This window comes from Arachis ipaensis, chromosome B7 (assembly GCF_059453495.1).
Source record: "Arachis ipaensis isolate K30076 ecotype BB chromosome B7, ASM5945349v1, whole genome shotgun sequence".
NCBI lineage: Eukaryota > Viridiplantae > Streptophyta > Magnoliopsida > Fabales > Fabaceae > Arachis > Arachis ipaensis.
The window spans coordinates 35,603,240-35,619,413 of record NC_142442.1 but is presented as its reverse complement, the minus strand read 5'-3'; the positions used below and the strand labels follow the sequence as shown (position 1 = coordinate 35,619,413).

At 32.0% G+C, this 16,174-nt stretch overlaps 1 long non-coding RNA gene across 1 annotated transcript in view; it reads right to left on the bottom strand.

Moving 5' to 3' along the window:
* The window catches only part of LOC148550829 (uncharacterized), a 157,425-nt gene that overhangs the window by 91,408 nt on the left and 49,843 nt on the right, over nucleotides 1-16,174 (bottom strand). Inside the window, exons 2-3 of the long non-coding RNA XR_015892385.1 lie at nucleotides 15,618-15,673; nucleotides 15,348-15,493 (exon numbers count right to left, since the gene is read on the bottom strand). This is a non-coding gene — a long non-coding RNA (uncharacterized LOC148550829). The remainder of the gene's footprint in view (nucleotides 1-15,347; nucleotides 15,494-15,617; nucleotides 15,674-16,174) is intronic.

Here is a 16,174-nt window from a genome sequence, read left to right as displayed (position 1 = left end):
ATAAATAAATTAATTTTTTTTAATTCATAATATTAATTAAAATTTTAAATTATTTTAATTTAAATTATATATAAAATTTTTTTTATCTCTAATTATTAAAACTTTGAATTTTAATTAAGTAAAAATCATTAATTTTAGTAAATTAAAAATACTTAATTATAATTAAAATTTATATAAAATTAAATTAATATAAAACATGAAGTTTCATAACCTTTTTAAAAAGAAAATTATATATATAATTATAAATAATTTATTATTTATTTTCTAAAAATCTCGGAGTTTACATTTTTTTTCTTAAAAAAAATTATAAAAAAATGAAATAAGAAAATAAGGAAAAAGGAGTAGTAGAAGACAAAAAGGAAGAAGAGAAAGAGTTTTGAATTATGCAGAACTTATCAAAATAAAAATATACTCAAAAATTTTTAAAATACATCCAAATATTTTCGTATTACACCCAAATTTGCTGCAAATACAGAAAAATATTTTTTCTAATGTTGTATTTTTTTTCGTCTTTTTTTCTTATTTCTTTCTTTCTTTTAGTTAAATGAATGTAAGTTCATCCTCTTTACAGCATTATGTGTTTCTTCTTTTTCTTTGTTTGATTTTTTTGTTTTTATTCTTATTAAGAGAATAAAACAAAGAAGAAAGAAAAAGATGAATAAGAAAAAAAGATGAAGAAGATGGTCATGGTGATTAAAAAAAGAAGAAACAGTAGAAGATGAGAAGGAGGAAGAGGAAGAGTTTTGAATTATGCAGAACTTATCAGAATAAAAATACACCAAAAAATTCTTAAAATACACTCAAATATCTTTGTATTACACCCAAATATCTTCGTGCTACACCCAAATTTGCTGCAGAAAAATGTTTCCTCTAATGCTATATTTTTTCTTCTAAATTGAATCACACCTTAGTCGCTTGATTGGATTCAAAACAATAATCAATTTTATTCTGGTTCAATTGACAATCTAAACCTGAATTATTTATTATTTTTAACAACGAGATAATTGATGATGAAGGAGAAAGAGAAAAAGAAAAGAGAATAAGAAATTTCAATGAAAAAAGAAGGAGGAAGAGGAGGAGGAAGAGGTGATGTTGATGACGACGAGAACGAGAGAGAAAAATTACGAAAAAGAAGAAAAAGAAAAAGAAGAAGAGGCACGGAAGAAATACGGAGAAAAACATAAAAACGTGTGAATATAAATAACTTGTATGACTTGTATGAGAAAATTCTTGTATGTGAAGAATAACTTAATTTAAAATAATATTAGTCATAACTGATTTTATTATGTTAGACCAACTTAATTAAACTTAATTAACAAAAAGATTTGGATATATAGCATTATTCAAAAAATTATTTGACATTAGACAATTTGTGTAATCATACTGAAGCTGGCTAATTTGACAGTTAAGGACAATGTTTGACGGATTTAGCTTTGGTTATTTGGTCTGGAAGAAGGAGGAGTAGAACGTACATACTTGTCTAAAGTGATCCAGAAGCTATATTAGTTAAATGACTTAAATCAAAATAAATTTATATTGTGGTAAAATAGTGTACACTTATCATAAAAAAGACCAATGTATTTGCAAGTGAAATTGTGAAAATTTTGTTAAAAAGACAACATTTTCAATTGGATTTAATGATTGGGGTAAGAAAAAATATAGAAAAAATGGAAAAAGTGTTAACTGATGTTTTGAAATTAAATTAAGTATTGTTGTGATAAGAATGAATGATGTGAATGCTCATTAATAATATGGGTGGTTCAATATTTCTATAGTAAAATACTCATATTATTAAGAGAATTTACATTTAATAAAAGAAAATGTGGACCTTATACATATATAAATAGGTATATGATACGAGGCAATAAACAATAACAAAAACAAGCATCTCTTTCTCTATTTATACACTACATAAACTCTTTTTCTATCTCTCCGTGGTTTGAGTTACAATATATATATATGATATATTAGTAAATATATTAATCATCTCTATTATATTGATATAGTAATTATGGTGAATATTACTACTAGAGTTATTTAATTATATTTCTTTATTTTATATTTATTATATCTTTCTTATTTATTTATTTTACAACATGTTATCAGCACGAGACTCTGATCAAATTTTAGAAAGATTCAGGTAATAAATTTTGTTATGTCGAAACTCTCTCATCTTGAATTTAATGCTCTTGATATATCTGAAAACAACTATTTATCATGGATACTAGATGCTAAAAGTCATCTTGATTCAATGGATTTTGAAAATACCATTAAAGCTAAAAATAATGCATTCCAGAAGGATAAAGACAAAGTCATGATCTTTCTTTGTCGTCATCTTGACGAATGATTGAAAAATAAATATCTCACATTAAAAGATCCTGCAGATCTGTAGAAAGACTTTGAAGAAAGGTACAATCATAAAAAAAGGTGATACTTCCTCAAACTCGATATGAGTGGGCGCACTTATGTCTACAGGATTTTAAATCCATAAATGAATATAATTCAGCAATGTTTCGAATCACCTCAAGAATGAAGTTATGTGGAGAAAAGATAACTGATAATGACATGTTAGAGAAAACTTTCTCGACTTTCTATGCCTCGAATGTGCTCCTGCAGCAGCAGTATCAAGAAAAAGGATTTAAAAAATATTCTGAGCTAATTTCTTGGCTTCTTGTTGCTGAACACAACAATAAATTATTTTTAAAAAATCATGAAGGACGCCCCGCTGGCGCCGTCCCATTTCCTGAAGCAAATGCGGCAAATTATAACCCCAGAAGAGGTAAATGACAAACTTTTGGCAACAAAAAAATTATGGAAGGAAAAAAAATTATGTTCATAAGAAAGGATCTCACCTAGAAGTGAGATAAAGGAGGAAATAATGGGCAAAATAAATCAATAGAGGATAAGTGTTTCTGTTGTGGTGGAAATGGTCATTGGTCGCGTATCTGTCGTATCCAAAGACACCTAGTCGATCTTTATCAAGCATCTTTAAAAAGGGACGACAAAGGAAAGGAAACAAATTTTGTTTCAAATGATGTTAAAAATTACACCACTCATTATGATGTTTCTGATTTCTTTGAGGATCTCGAAGGAAATATTGGTCATTTTGATCAATGATGGAATAGTTTAATATGTGAATTGTTAAGTATTTATGTAAATTATAATGTAAGAAACTTATTGTTAAGTTTTATTTTCTATGTATCTGAATTTTAAGTATGATGTATAATAAAATATCTATGAATTTCAAAATTACTAAATGTGCCGAGTTCTAAAATAATAATAAATTTACTTCTTAGAAAAAAAAATTTTAATCAAAGAAATAATTTTACTGTGCAAATATTTCTACTCATTTTATTATTATTATTTGTCTTTGAAAAAAATAGCAAGGATATATAACGAAGATGTATGCCTTGCGGATAGTGTAAGTTCGCATAACATTCTCAAAAGTAATATATACTTTACCCATCTTGTGCCAAAAGAAGAATATGTTAATACTATTATTGGCTCAGGTAATGTGATAGAAGGCTTCAGAAGAGTTATAATTTTGTTTCCCGGAGGAACAAAATTCATAATAAATAATGCACTATTGTCTACCAAGTCTCTAAGAAACTTGTTGAGTTTCAAAGATATTTGCCGAAATGGATATCATATTGAAATAATGAATAAGGGAAATTATGAGTACTTATGTATCACAACTCATGATTCAAATAAAAAGGTTATATTAGAAAAGTTACCCTTATTTTCATCTGGGTTATATTATACTAAAATTAGTGCAATTAAATCACATGTCATTGTAAGCCAGAAGTTTACTAGTCCAAATGAATTCATAACTTGGCATGATCGATTGGGTCATCCGGGAACAACCATGATGCGGAGAATTATTGAAAACTCGCATGGACATTCACTAAAGAACCAAAAGATTCTTAGATCTAATGAATTTTGTTGTGCTGCATATTCTTAGAAAAAATTAATTTTAAGGCCATTGCCAGTAAAGATTGGATTTGAGTCCCCTAAATTCTTAGAAATGATTCAAGACAATATATGTGAACCTATTCATTCACCTTGTGGATCTTTTAGATATTTTATGGTCCTCATAGATGCATCTTCGAGATGGTTACATGTGTGTTTATTGTCTTTTCGCAACCTGACGTTTGCAAGATTACTAGCTCAAATTATTCGATTAAAAGCACAGTTTCCAGAAAATCCAATCAAAGCAATTTGTCTTGATAATGCTGGTGAATTTACTTCCCAAACTTTTGATACTTATTGTATGGCTAATCGAATAAGCGTTGAACATCTAGTAGCTCATGTTCACACACAAAATGGGTTAGCAGAATCACTTATTAAACGCCTCCAATTAATTGCTAGACCCTTACTTATAAGAACAAATATCCCAACCTCGGTTTGGGGTATGCTATTTTGCATGTCGCAGCACTTATTCGTTTGAGGCCAATAAGTTACCATCAGTTCTCTCCTATAAAATTAGCTTTTGGCCAGCAGCCAAATATTTTCCATTTAAGAATATTCAGGTGTGCAATATATGTTCCCATTGCACCACCTTCTCGCACCAAAATGGGACCTAAAAAAATTGAGGATATATGTGGGATATGATTTTTTTTCTATAGTGAGATATATTGAAATGCAAATTAGAGATGTATTTAAAGCCCGATTTGTGGATTGTCATTTTGATGAATAAAAATTTTTAATATTAGGGAGAGAGAATAAGCTTCTTGAGAAGGAATTTAATTGCAATGCATCATCCTTAATGCATTTAGATCTTCGATCAGGGCAATGTGAACTAGAAGTTCAAAAGATTATACATTTGCAAAGAATAGTAAATGAATTATCCGATACATATTCTGATACGAAAAGGATAACTAAATCATATATACCGGCTGAAAATGCTCTAATTCGAATTGATGTCCCAGTCAGATAAATTGCCACCGAAGCAAATTCATGTCAGAAGCATGGTAGGCCTATCGGTTCTAAAGACAAAAATCCTTGAAAAAGAAAAGAGGTAAATACTATTTCTGTTGAAAAAGACATAGTAAAGACACCTGCAGTTGTCCAAAATTCTGATATAGTTTTAATGCCAGAAGACGTTCAGGTACCTAAAAATTGTGAAAATGACGAGATCTCGATAAATTATGTCTTTACAGGAGAAAAATGAGACCGAAATAAGATAATTGTCAATGAAATATTTGCATATAATGTGGCATTAAATATCATGCATGAAAGTAAGGATCTTGAGCTAAGAACAGTCGAAGAATATCGACAAAGGAATGATTGGCCAAAATGGGAAGAAGCTATGAAAGCTGAGTTAGACTCACTTGCAAAACGTGAAGTTTTTAGACCTGTAGTCTGTACACCAGAAGATGTAAAACCTACTGGATACAGATGGGTATTTGTGAGAAAACGAAATGAGAAAAATGAAGTTGTACACTACAAAGCTCGACTTGTGGTACAAATAAAGTTTTTCACAAAGGCCCGATATAGATTGTGAAGAAACATATTCCCTGTAGTGGATGCAATAACATTGCGTTATTTGGTTAGTTTATCCGCATATCATAAACTACATATGCATTTAATAGATGTGGTAACAACATACTTATACCGATCGTTCGATCGTGATACCTATATGAAAGTCCCTAAAAAAAAGACTAAAGATATCTAAACCATCTAATGAATATTCACATGGGTTATACTCAGTCCTATTGCAAAGATCTTTATATGGTCTAAAGCAATATGGACGAATGTGGTATAATCGTCTTACTGAGTATCTGACCAAAAACGAATTCAAGAATGATGATATCTGTCTATGTGTTTTCATAAAGAAATCTGCATCTGGACTTATTATAATTGCTATGTATGTTGATGAGTTAAATATCATTAGAACTCCTGAAAAGATTCCAACAATTATAAAAACTCTAAAAGAAGAGTTTGAGATGAAAGATCTTGGAAAGACTAAATTTTATCTCGGCCTGCAGATCGAGCATACAAAAAATTTGATCTTTATTCATCAAACAACGTATACAGAAAATATTTTGAAGAGATTTTATATGAATAAGTCACATCCATTAAGTAATCCAATGATCGTAAGGTTTTTGGATGTGGAAAATGATCAATTCCGTTCTAAAGAAGAAAATGAAGATATCCTTGGTTCTGAAATACCATATCTTAGTGCCATTAGAGCGCTAAGGCTTCGTTTGATTGATGTATAGGATGGGATATAGACACAAAGACACAGACACTAAAGACATAGACATAAAATATTTGTATCTATGTATTATGTTTGGTAAAAATAATAAACAAGACACAAATATTTGAAAAAGACTGAATTACCTTTCATTCAACCATAAATTTTACCAATACCACTGCACACCCATCACCTCAAACATCTCAAATTATCATTCAAATATTAGATATATAATTTTTTTAGAAAAAAATAGAAAATCAAAGCCCAAAATTTATCAAAGATTAATTAAAATTCAAATAAATAAAAGATTAATTAAAATTCAAATAAATAAAAGATTAATTAAAATTCAAATAAATAAAAAATTAAATGTATAGTTTTTTTTTGAAGAAAACAGGAAAACAAATTTAGTTGTAAAATTTAAAAGAGGAAGTAAAAAAAAAAAGAAATATTTGAGGAGATAAGAGGATAAATTTTGAAAATTTAAAAATTGAATAAGAGTAAAAGAGTAAAAAATTAGTGTCTCATAAGTTGTGTCTCAATGTCTCATCAAATTGGAGGTACACAAATTTAGTGTCTCCGTGTCCATTCATGTCCTCCCGGATCCATAAAAAATCTATGTCTCACCAAACCAAACAGCAGACATGTGTCACCGTGTCCATGTCTCATTGAGACATGGACATCAACCAAACACTACCTAATGTATCTTGATAATAACATATGACCTGACATATCATTTGCGGTAAATTTACTAGCAAGGTATAGTTCCTCTCCAACCAGAATACATTGGAATGGAATCAAGCAAATCTTTTGATATCTTCATGGAACGGTTGATATGGGATTGTTTTATCCCTATGGATCAAAGTCACAACTAGTTGGCTATGCAGATGCAGGATACTTGTCTGATCCATACAAAGGGAGATCTCAAACAGGATATCTGTTCACATATGGTGGTAGAGCTATATCATGGAAGTCCACAAAATAGACGATAGCAGCAACCTCCTCTAAAATACTGGCAATACATGAAGCAAGTCGTGAGTGTTTTTGGCTCAAGAGTTTGGTCCAATATATTCTGTCATCATGTGGACTGATTGATCATAAGATAGCTCCAACTGTCCTGTTTAAAGATAATACAGCATGCATTGCTCAACTTAAGGGCAGATACATCAAAGGTGATAGAACAAAGCATATTTCTCCCAAATTCTTCTTCGCTCATGACCTTCAAAATCAAGGAATAATTGATGTCTAACAGATCTGCTCAAGCGATAATCTGGCAGATTTATTTACAAAGTCACTCCCAATATTCTCTTTTGAAAGATTGATACATCAGATTGGGATGCGCCGATTTTGAGACATTAAATGATTTTGACAACAGAGGGAGACTGTACTCTTTTTTCCTTGGTCAGATTTTTTCCCATTGGATTTTCTTGACAAGGTTTTTAATGAGGCAGTCCCCATAACAAAGGATATTGTACTCTTTTTTCTTCACTAAAGTTTTTTTTCCATTAGATTTTTCTTTAGTAATGTTTTAACGAGGCATAATCCTAAATGGTCATCCAAGGAGGAGTGTTGTGATAAGTATGAATGATTTGGATGCTCATTAATAACATGGGTGGCTCAATATTTCCATAGTAGAATACTCATATTACCAAGAGAATTTACATTTAATAAAGGTTGAAAATGTAGACCCTATACATGTCTAAATAGGAGTATGATACGAGGCAATAAACAACAAGAACAAGCATCTCTTTCTCTATTTATACACTACACAAACTCTTTCTCTTTCTCTATCTCTCCGTGGTTTGAGTTACAATATACATAATATATTAATAAATATATTAATCATCTCTATTATATTGATATAGTAATTTTGGTGAATATTACTACTAGAGTTATCTAATTATACTTCTTTATTTTATATTTATTATATCTTCCTTATTTATTTATTTTACAACAAGTATCTATCATGTTACTCATTAAAATTAACTATTGATTATCTCTCCTCAATTAAAATATTTATTTGTCACAATATTTATAACATAATTTTTTTTAACCAAAGCAGTTATTACAAGAAAAATTATTTAAGCGTTATAATCGACATTGTTTGGGTTCTCTTGAGAGATGCGCGCACTGAGAGACTATCCAGAGTTCTCTATCGGACATATCGGGTTTGGCTGTATAATTGACAGATGAGTTCATTGGTCATAGGGCAGGTATGCATCATTTGCATCTATGTGACATTGTTTGGGTGTGCATCTTGTATTTGGTTTGCCTATGTGAATATTTCTATTTAACTGCTAATTTCCATACTTGCTATAATTGCTCTTGATTGTGTTTAAACTCTATTACTTGTGATTGTGACTGGTTAGTTCGGAGCGTGGTGGTTTGAGTGGTGATTTGATTATGCTTTGGGTTGGAGGCCATGATTTTGATCTTATGTTGGGCCGAAGGCCGTGAGTTAATTTGTGTTGGACCGGAGGCCATGATTTGATTTTGTGTTGGGTCGGAAGCCGTGATTTGGTTATGTTTGGACCGGAGGGCGTGATTAGATGAATCGATGATGATTTGGTTAGTATGGTCTTTTGGTATGTGGTAAAACCCTTTTAATATTATGTTTGGTTGGCTTTTATAAATTTAAAATATGATTTTGGATTTTTGGATAATTAACCGTCGATTTTCGAAAAGATTCATAAGACAAATGATAATTATTGCTATTTGAAATTCATTCTTCTTTTTATACGTATCTTCTTATAACAATTCTTAAAGCCTCTACTGAGAACCTACGAGGACGATGTTCTCACTCTCCTGCAGACTTCTCTTTTTAGCACGGACGAGGAAGCTTATGAAGTTTATGCTGAGTTCTTAGCTGTGTTATTTTTGTTTGGATATATTAGTTATAGTTTTTCACTCGCTTTTGTTATTATTATGTTTCTATAAAGAGGGATAGGAATTATAATGATATGTATGTTTTTATTATTTGTAAGTTATTAGAATGAGAAGTCTCGTATGTTTATATGTATTTATATATGTATATGAAGATTGTGATTGAATTTGGTTATATATGCATGTTTGAAAATGAAAAAGAACTTTCAGTTTTTCAAAGAAAGCAGCAATACGTTTTTCGAGTTAAAGGCTCCTATCTTATTATTAAATATATGAGAGTCGTCGTAATATTTCTCGCTATCAGAGTGGCGCAATCGGAAGCATGATATTCTGATAGTAAGGGTGTTACACTGCAGTGATGAAGGCCCTCGGGTTGGCACTACAGTGGCTATGGAGTTTCAGGAAAGAACAACATCGATAACTATTCAGGCAAGAGTTGATAGCTGTGGAATTTCAATGCTAAGGAACAGAATCAGCAAGGGAGAAGATGGCTAATGGGTGGGGTTTTTGGGGCGGGTGGGACTGGGTGGATTAGGTTTAGGTCTTTAATTTGTTGCGTAGCCCATGGAAAAAACAATATCCTTTTATGTGTTGAAATATAACTTAATATGTCATGTCAGCTTTCGTTAACACCATCAGTTGAAAAAATAACAGAAAGACTAATAAGGTGACTAATTTAAAATCTTTTAAGGATGAATTTAATTAAAAAAATACTTTTGATGACTATTTTAAATATCATATGATCTTTCAAGGACGAATTTGATCATTTACTCCAATTTTAACTCTCTTGAAAATAAGATGATATATTTTGGCCAAAATGTCCTTTTTACTAAAGGTTTACATTATCTTTCGAAAAAATAAATAGAAACAGATTGGGTATTTACTCATACATTGAAAAATTAATATATTTGGATAGCGCAAAGTATATTTTTTTATTTTTGAAATTTGTTAAAAATTGTTAAAAAATTTTTAGGTTTTATTTTGTTCTAAAAATTTTCTATTTACATTAAATATACTTTTGGCGACTAATTTAAAAAAAAAAATAGGATCAATTCAGCAACAATTTTACAAAAACAACTTTTAACACGAACAAAGTAAACATAGTTGTCATACATTATTATTGGAGTAGTCTTAACATTTCTGAAAATTCAATTATCACGGATATATTTAATACAAATCGAAAATTTTAAAAATAAAATTAAAATAAAATAAAATATAAAAATATTTTTAAATTTTTAACAAATTTTAAAGAAAAAAAATATTTCATCTATTTGAATAAAATATATGATTAGATATTATTTATAGTTATAAGATTCACAAACTTATTAATAATATCAGGATAACTAAGTTTGGATAATAGTGTAAAACCATTTTATACAGGATAAAATTTATTGTTTCTCACTATTGTATGAAATTTGTTTTAAATTTATACTTCTCTTTTTTCGATTTCAGTTGCTTACAAATATTTCAAGATAATGTTAAGTTATCCTTTAATTTAAATTATCAATTTATTCCTTATAGGCTTATACCTTCTTTCACCGCTATCCGCAGTTCCGCTTCGGCACACTCCTCCAGCCCTATCCTTTCTTACAACCGCCACAATAATCATTGATCATTGTACCACCACCACCAAATCTCAAATCAAAAGAATCCCCAAACTCAAACCCATGCCTTTTTTTTTTTTTTTCCGCTAGTGAGATTTAAATCTGGATATAATTATTTGGGAAGCATATAAGATACCACTTAAACCAAGCCTCCAACCACAACCCATGCCTTTGATCCCAACCAAAATTCTCAATTCGAGTAAACTATCATTAACGCTTAAATGATCCAACTTTAATGGCCTTAGCTCAAAAAAAATATTTTTTTGATCCTTTAAAAATTGTTCCAATTTGAAAATTACACTTTTTTTTTTCCACAAGTGAAAAATTACGTATGCATTTTGGAATAAAAGAAACCATCAATATAAATCCACTTAGCGTGAAGTTATAAAATTTGGCGTACTAAAGAATCTTATTTTTTTAAATAGACATACATTAAATTACCTCAAAATATAATCTCTATATTCCTGTTTAGAGTGTCACTATATATTTTGTACATTGTTGTCAACGAAGATAATCTTTAAGGGATCAAGATGTTTTTTTTTTTTTTTTTCTTTTGGAATATATTTTATCAAAATTTGAATTTTTTGAAGAACAAAATATTATAGAAGTTTACTCTTTCTGTGCACACTTTAAACAAAACCAATTTACTATTAGAGATAAAAATATATCGAAAAAGCATTGTTTTAGTCCATATTTTGGTTAAATCAACATTTGAAATTTATTACTTTTGTCCGAAAAGATTTTAAATAGATATAATGTTGGTCTATCATTAAATATGGAAAAATACTTAACATTGTTGGTGCATGTACTGTGAAAATGTTATTAATCAAATAATTTTCTCTCTTATTGTACGAGTATTTCAATAATGTTGTGATTTTAGAGGTAAAGAAAAAGCTAATAATATTTAGAGGTAAATACTAAATTAGTATCCGAAAGATTCTGGCGATGATAAAATGGTACATATTTCATTTTTGTTGATAAAATAGTTTTTGAAAGATTTTAAAATTTGACAAAGTCACCCAATCGTAAAAAATGATATCATAGTGAATGAAAAATGTTGATGTGGCCGTCGGAAGAAAGCTCTGATAATGACAAAGAGCTCTGACGATATTTTCAACGACCTTCTTCTTTTTCTTCTTCTTTGTGTTCGTTGCTTCTTCTTCTTCTTTAACATGTCGCTGCGTCCCCTTCTGCCATGGTAACTGAAGAAGAAGACCGCCATGGCACACCGCCACACCTCGCCGCATTTTTTGTGTTCGCCGCTTCTTCTTCTTCAATACGTAACTGTGTCCCCTTTTGCGTCCCCTTCCGCTAGACTGCCATGGCACGCTGTTGTGACCCCTTCAGCCATGGTAATACTTCGCCGCATTCTTGTGTTCGCTGCTTCATCTTCTTCTTCAACACGCTGTTGTGTTCCTTCCGCATCCCCTCTGCCATGGCAGTACCTTGCCGTTGCGTTCCCTTCCATCAGAAACGTTGTCGGAGCTCTTTGCCATCATTGGAGTTCTCTTTCGACGGCCACATCAACGTTTTCCATTTACTATGACATCATCCTTTCACAATTGGGCAATTTTGTTAAATTTTAAAATCTTTTAAGGGCTATTTTGTCAATAACAAAAGTCAGGTACTATTTTGTCAGCGTCAAAATCTTTCGGATACCGATTTGGTATTTATCTCTAATTTATATTAGAAAATATTAAAATTTACTTGATGGATAAGTATGTTGATAATGAGAACAATAAAGTGACAATAATATATAGGTGAATTGAAAATAGATAGTTTGACATTATTTAACTAATTGCATTGTCATTGTACATATTAGTAAGAATGTTCAATGTAACACTCTAACTATCAAAATGTCACACTTCTGGCTGCGCCATTCTGATAGCTTGGATATTACGACAACTCTTAAAAATATTTAATACTAAAATATGAGCCTGTTTAAAAGTTAAAGCGAATTTTTCAAAACATACATCCATACTAATATCAATACTTACAAAGGATACGTATATATATACATATTAATAATTTTACAAGCATTAACTAATACAATTCCTATCCCTCTTACAGAATGTATAAAGATAAAGGCGAGGGAAAATATAATATTTAAAACAATACAATACATCATGTAAACATAAAACAGAATAAACTCTTCGTGACTTCCTCGTCCATATCCTGAAAAGAAAACACCTGTAGGGGAGTGAGAACATCGTCCTCGAAATGGTTCTCAGTATAGGGTTGCAGAATTACTATAATAGGATATGTGAAAATAAAACTGTTACAGTGATTAACAACCACCTTATGCATCTTTTTTAAAAACCAAAGATTTACTATTAAAATCTGAAATCTTTTTTGAAAGAGGAAACTGTTTGTTTCTTAAAAATTCAAAAGCCTTTCAAAAAGTTTTCCCTAACCTCATGAATGGCCAACCTGCTCCAAGTATAGGTCCATTAAGTCTATGTTGAACCAGTTTAGCTTTTCATACTTTTCTAAACCAGAAACACAAACCGAGCATGGCCTTCGGCCTACCTCATGATCAACCACGGCCCGAGGCCCAAACAATCCAAACAACAACTAATCACCACAATCCAACAGAGTTTCAGTAGCAAACACAAGTAGAAAAGTTCAAACACAAACAAATGGTTACTTCAAGTAGAACAATTAGCAGTTAATCACAAGTAATCACAAAGGCAAACCAAGTACAATATGCAGACCTAAACAATGTCATATAGATGCATATGATGAATGCCTGTCCTAGTGGCTGATGAGTCTCATCTGTCGGTTATAAAGCCAACCCGACAAGTCCTGGTAGCTAACCATTGGACTGTCCCTCTATCGTGCATCTCCAACTCGAGTTATTTATAATCATAATCATAATCACACAACACTCACACTAGTGTTTATCCACGGGGCGAGCTCATCTGGAACTTTCATAGTGTCTGGCCACACTTACGATATAGGGTCAGCAGAGTATCGAGTCTCAACCTGGAGCACATGGTGGCTAGCCACTGCTTTTACCCAGGAAAACTCGTATCTCAGATAATTAGAAGTGCAACAATCACTTTATCAACTCAATAATCATCCATATTCATACCCAACCATCCGGCTCATAACCTATTCCACAATCAGCCATAATTCATTATCATATACAACAATTCCGGCTCATAATATATTCCACAATCAGCTATAATTCATTATCATATACATCCATTCTGACTCATAACATAATAGCACTTCCACTATCCAACATCATAAAACTCATAAAATCATCATTTTAAGTCATAAATCACTTTTTCTTAAATCACTTTACTTTGAAGTCAAAAATCAATTCTTTCCAGCCTTGGCTTTAAAATCCCCATTCCTCGAATCATTTCAGGCTTATAAGCCACTTTTCCACAAATGTAAATTCCCTTTTTTTTTTTAAAACATGGTTACTGAGCACGTGGTGGCTTGCCCTTCTCCTCAAACGTAAAATTTCTCTTTCTATAACTAAGGCCACTCTCCACAATATTTTTTCAAACATTTCAGAAACCACGCCAAATTAAAAGCCCTTTCCGAGAGATTCAAAATCATTCATTCTAAAATAGGATTCAATAACAAAAGTTCCTCAGCAGAGCCTCAAGTCTTTAGGGGAGAATAACATAACTCATTTTCTCAAATTCGCTTAAAATCTTTAAAACCTTGACTTCCTAATTTGAGTAATAAAAATAGAATCTAAGCCAAACCGAGTCGTGTAACTAATTACTCCGTTCAAAACCATTTCTTTTACTTAAACAAAACTAGCTTCAATTCCGTGATTAAATCTAAAGCATTTCAAACTGCTCCAAGATTGTTTTAGTCTTGAAAAACTCAGAATTCAAAGAGTGCTTTAAACTTTTCCTATAACATTGTAAAATTAGACTTATCAATAAACTTTCAAGTTCTTTCAAAGTCATTGAAACTCCTCTGAGTAAAATCTTTTAATCAAATTAAAGAAGAACATAAACCCTTTTCACCTTTAAAACAGCCCTCAAGCATAAATCTCTTCCTAATGACTTGCACCAATAAACATAATATTTTTCTTTAGAAAACAAGGCTAAGTCATAATTCTCTTTTCAATAATTCTTTTTAAAACATAATTTCATCACTTCCATAATTAATTCAGGTAAAGATAATAAAAGTCTCAAATGCACAATTCTCCAAGTAAGATAGTAAAGGCCTTAAATTCATAATTTTTCAAATAACATTTCAAATAAAGACTCGGATTTTCTAGGAATTTTGGCAGCACCTCCCCTAAAACATGGACTCTGCCACCCTTTCCAAGTCCCAACCAAACCAATCCGCAACCCTCTTCCACGGGTTCAAAGCCAAATTAGTTCAAAAAAATCAAGTTGGTTCCAAAGGTACATCATTTTCAGATTTCAAGAACACCAATTCAACTCAAATCAATTTTCAACAGGATAAACTCGATTTCAAAACTTTTACAAAATAACTTTAAAGAAAAATTTCAAGAACAGTTCGTTTCACAAAACCGAACGATAATCCAGCCAAACAAGCATTCATACTCATCCAAGACAACCAATAATACATAAGACTTATACAATCACTCAAAGATACATTTTCTCACATCAATATCCATATATAATAATTCTAATTCGTAAAGTGTAGTTTTCTAAAAAGGCCCATACCTTAATACGCAAAACCGTAGCCCAAACGCCTCACAGAGTTCCTTTCGCCTCAACCCAAATTGACGGCAACCAAAACCTTGGCTCCGCTCGCTCTCTCAAAAGCAGAAACAGCTTCAAACGCCACAAGCAAACTCGGATTCTAACTCCTAAAACCATGAACATCGCAAATACTTTATTACACGGAACAGAACACTAACGCAGGACTTTCAAAACAGAAATACTTACTGAACTAGCGAAACAAAATAGCGGCGGGCTCTGAACCAGTTTAGCAGCGGCCCCGGCAGCCACCTCAAGCGGCAGCGGCGACCGGACTCCGGCAATGGTGACTGAAACCCACATACAGAGACGATAAAGTTTCTGAAATCTTAAACGAATAAAAACCAAACTCAAAAACCCTTAGTGGCAGATTTTTTCGGTGACAACAGCGGGGTTTCGGGCGGCAGAAGCGGCGGTGGCTGGCGTAGGTCTCCCCTCTCTCTCCTCTGCTCCCGTGCTTTCTCTCTCTCTTACTTTGTGCAACCCGATGGCCTCCTTCTTGACGGCACGGCGGCGGCAGGGATGATTGGGAGATGTGACGGCGTCTCCTCTTCACCAGCGGCAAACCCTCGGCGGTGACGCACGAAACTCCTCCAGCAGTGGCAGGAGTGGCTTCAACAGCAGCACCCAGGCACGGCAACGGCGCTGTGGTGACGCAGCAGAGGCTCCCTCCTCCACTGACTTCCATGCGGCTCTTCCTTCTTCCCTGAACGGTGTCGATGGCGTCCTTCTTTCTCGGTGACAAAGACGGCGGCTTCAAGCCCACGACCCTCTCACTCGCGAGCCATCTC